Raw genomic sequence first — 4,954 nt, 5'->3', positions numbered from 1 at the left:
TATTATTCACATTCTTCAAGCATATTTTCTGATGTGAGTTGCATGTTGTGATTGCTTTCTATTCAAGGGGTAGAGTAAATGATTTCATGAATGCAATGAGATTTTTATGTTTTTAGATGGATTGTCGAGAATAATTGTGTGATATGTTTTAGTGATCTTGTTATTACCAATTAATAACATTTAGAAGATCTTCAGAGCATGTTTGAAATATGATAGCATAAGAGGCTTTCCATATGACTGTGTTGCCCTCTCTTTAGCACTGGTCAATGTTTTACAAGTTCTGTTTCAGTTTGGTCCCAAGTATTCTAAATCAAATACCATTTCCTTTTTGTTTGTAGGAGTAGGAGTAGAGTTAGTTTTTTTTCTTAGTAATCTACAAGGTAAATGGGATTATGTTGTAGTTAAGTCAAATATGAAATACCCATCATTATACACCTGAGAACTATCCACTTCAAATAGGTCTATTGTTAAGTTTGTCAAGAGTTCGTCATTTTTAGACCTGTAATAGGATTACCCTCCTGAGTTTAGTGGAGCTCAAAGAGAAAAAGGCTTGTATAGCCTTTTTCCGTTAGGTTTTCTTGTCTTCAGTCTATTGATAGTGTTTATTTCATGTTCTAGGCTACCAATCCATAGTCCAGTATTGTGTGTCTCCTTAGGACTAAAGGTAGCAAGAAAAAATGCTAACAAAGTATCAGTCCACATGGTGGATGTTAGACCTACTATTGATATGTTATCAGGTAGCACTATCATGAGTATTAATGTTTCTCAAATTCCCTTGGGGTATACCGACACATTTGCTATCTCCATTGTTGCTACTTCCACTATCCAGGATGCTCTCACTAGCATTGTTGTGGGTGCTAGTACTGGTCCTCATGTTGGTGCTAGGAATGGTTCTAGTTCTCGTGCCTCTACTTCTACTCATAATCTACCTCTACTTCCTCCACCTAACAATCCTATCTTGAACACCGTTTTATAGATTATGGGATAGTTGCAACAACATCTTACCACCCTTGCATCCGCCTCTAACTAGTCTTCGCTTCCCACATATTATCACCATAATTTGCTTGTCCTTAGTATCTTGAACAACATCACTCCCCAATGGGTTGAGGCATTGAAATTCAACCAACATAATGGAGAAGGATATCCAAACATTCATATTGATTCCTTTATGACTATTTGCAGTGATTATCATAGCTTGTATTTTGTTCTATTAAATCTATTCTCTTGGTCTCTTAAGGGGATCATGCTAGAGTGGTATAGTTCCTTACCTGATCATTGTATCAAAATATTTGATCAGATAATGGATGTGTTTCTCACAAGGTTTCGAGCAAACATTAACAACAAGGTCACCATAGCTGATCTTGTTTATTGTAAGCAAAAGTTGAATGAGAGGGTTATTGACTTTATCTCTTGCTATTAGTCTATCTCCACCAAGATCTCGTTTTCTCTGCTAGATAATAACTTACAAAGTATTTTCATTGGAAATCTGTAACCAACATTGAGGGAGAAGCTCTCTTAATAGTTATTAAAACTTCATCAATATTTGTTCTGCGCTCACTGACTATCAACATATGCTGACTTAGTTTGAAGAATCTTCTTCGAACTCTTGTGTTGATGACTTTGGGAGTGAATCTTCTTTAAAAGAGTCTAGAAAGAACAAAGTTGTGGCAAATGTTATCACTATGCCTTAGGCAACTAAGAGATCTACATAGGATTCACAATAAAATCAAGTCTTTACTAAATTATCTATTTCCTATTTGAGCATATTGCAAAAACTTATAAAGGATTATCTTGTGAACCTTCTTGAAATTAAACCACTACTCAACAACAAACCATAACCTTGTTGGTATGATGGTTCCAAATTTTGTCAACTTCACCATGTGCTTGGCCACAACACCAAGTGATGTATGTGTCTGAGACACATAGTCCATGACCATATAAATAGTGGTGTTATCCATGTTGGTGATTAAAAATAGAATTCTAATAAATTTGTTGATAAGGCGAACAATGAGCTATAGATCTACACCAATCCTTTCTTGTAACATTCATCTAACTTTATCTCTAAAACATCAAAATCTAGATCAAGTGGTGGCCCTTATGTCAACATGATTACCATTACTCTAATCTCACCCCCTATCTAGAGGATGAAATCCTATGATATATCTTTTACAAGTCTCTTGATTCTCCTTATAGTGGGGAGCTTTCTCCTTTATACATCTCATCAAAGATACACAGTTACACTATTACAAGTGTGATGGTTGCCCCTTCATGTTGAGTTGGCATCATCAAAGAGGAGGCTCTATTTATTAATGGTCTACATAGAGCGAGATATGACAAGTGTCATGCCACTATTAGGATGCATGATGAACTATTTATTCTTCCTTTAGGTTGCACCACCTTGATGGTCGTCATGAGACCCAAGGCAATATCGAGTAGTTTTGTTGTCATTCCAAAGTTGGACTTATTCTTTGTTGAGCTAGGTATCCCCTAGCTAATCGCCATGGATGTGGTCCCCTTGGTTGTTCAAAAGTGCTTAAATTTTCCTCATGAGGGTACAATGCATGTGGTCCAAGATATTGGATACCAACCACCAGTTGCTCGTGGGGGATTTTCCTTGGATAATGTTTTGGCCTACTCAGATTGGGCCTATGCTTCCTCATGGAGACTTGTTATTTAAAGAACACTATAAGTATAACATGGGGAAGTTGGCACCTAATTTGGTTCAGCCTGTTGTTTCTTTACATCTCCTCCTGCATCAGTTTTTGCTCATTCCCTATTTTCTCATGTACTACAATGGGTTGTGTCTTCTGCTCCTTTTTCATTGGGGCTAAGGATAGACCTATTCCTTAGGGTAGACCTCCTTGTCCTTCAAGGACTATGCAACTTTTTTTGGTGTTTTTTGCTCCTACATCTACGCCTAACACAAACAAAGGAAAGGTACTTGTGTTGTCGATGTCTACAACTTACCTTTTCTTCAAGCTCTTGATCCTTGCATACCTCATCCTGCTTGATATGGTAAGGGTAGGTGTTCACCTCTGGTTCTTGTATCACAACCTCTGAGAGTACCCCCTATTCCTTTGACTGCTCCCAGAGAAAAATGAGGAAGGGTGCTTGCAATAGTACCTTTACAGCCTATTTCAATAGCACCTCTTGCCTCATTAGTTGGGCCTTCCTCTCTGTCAAAAATTACACCAATGGCCTCACCTATGGAGTAGGATGTTGCTAAACCTTCTTAAGCCTCTCTTGTTGGTCCCCGGCTATGCCAAAACTAGCTTGTGCATGAGCATAAGCATTCTTTACGGGTGATGGCCTAAGAGTGTGACGTTGCCTTGAGGGCCAAGGGTGAGTCATCTATTTCCACTCCTACTCATGTTGTGTTTCTGCTTTCTCCCACTCTCATTGCTCTTGTGCCTAGCTTTGCATTTGCATCTGCTCCATCCTTCGTGTTGTTGTTTGTTTCTCTAAGGATCATAGATGAAACACCCTAAATGGGTATAATTTTTCATTGCCCCCTCCTTGGAGCCAACCCTCATCACCTCCCTCCTTTGTGTCCCTCCATTCTCCCAGCCCATTGACATGTTGCATACATAGGTTGTGCCTAGTGCAACTTTGTCTGATCCTCCTACTTTGCAACTACATCTTCATCACAAATTTATTGGGGCACTCAAACTAGCTACGATTGATAGGTCTTCACCTTCACAGTAGCTTAAGAAGAAGTTTGAGTAGGGCCCCATTCCAAATTTTATTCATCGAAAATCAACTCCAGTTACTTCTTTTCCCATTTCTTTGCATATTTCTTTGTGTACTTATGTGTGTGTTGTTGAGGAGGGTCTACCTTCTTCGAATTTGTTCTTCCCCCTCTTCTAGAGATTGGTGGTGCGGCTCCTTTTTTGTTGCCTCAAACCGATTCACTTGCCTCTTCTACGAAGGGGAATTTGTTTGACTCTTTAAAGGACATACTAGCATTGTCTATGATCTCCACATAGTCATTGATCCTTGCCTCTCAAGAGCTTTTGGATGAAAATGTGGAATTTGCATCATCATTAGCTCTTGTTACAGGTGAGATGCATAGTACTGCCCTAGTAGTTGTCCCTCTTTGAGCTCATCCTCCCTCCCCATATGATCAAGATTGGGAGGATGATGATCTAATGGGGGGGATTACTAGGACAATACTCTCCTTGTCTTTTATATTAGAGTGTGCATGTTTATTTTCCCCATGCTTGTCTTTACATGTTTGTTCCCTTCGAAAGGACCCAAGTTACTCTATAGGTACTTGGAAATAGGGGGTGATATATGTTTTTATGTGTGTTTTCTCTCCTAGAGGACCTAAGTTAATTTGTAGTTTCTTGGATACAATTGATTATCTTTCATTCCCTTCCTCTCTTTGTTAATCATCTTTCTTCTATCTATTGTATCTTAACTTTCAACATTCAAGGATGATGCAAAGTGTTGGGGGTATTTAGGCTCCTTCCATGTTGAGCCCAAATTTTTATTTTATCTTTGTTTTCATGTACTTTTCTTTAGATCCAAAAACTCCGAGACCATAATGAATATCTCATACACAACTATATGCATAATCTAACTTCACAATTATGAGTTCTTCTTGTTGGCAAGTTTGCTGGAATAGTATGTTGTCATTGATGTTAACATATTCTACTGTGTATTCTAGTGTTGCAGTCAGATTGAATGAGTTGGTTTAGCCTGTGAATTGCAGATGAGCTGATGCGGATTAATGGGTTTTGAGATACTTATCTCTATTTGATTCAGTAGAAGTTTCAGTGGTCTACATGTTGATTTGATCGAGTTATGAAGTTTGGTATTAAGGATGTTATTCAGTTGTTCATGTTATTCGATATTCTAGTTTGTGCTTCGCATTTCTCCGGAATTGTAGTATCTTTAGTTACAGATGTGTGGGATGTATTCTAGACATTGATATGTGTCCTTAGTTTAATTG

Source organism: Cryptomeria japonica, chromosome 5, assembly GCF_030272615.1.
Source record: "Cryptomeria japonica chromosome 5, Sugi_1.0, whole genome shotgun sequence".
Classification (NCBI taxonomy): domain Eukaryota; kingdom Viridiplantae; phylum Streptophyta; class Pinopsida; order Cupressales; family Cupressaceae; genus Cryptomeria; species Cryptomeria japonica.
Note: the sequence above shows the minus strand (reverse complement) of the source record.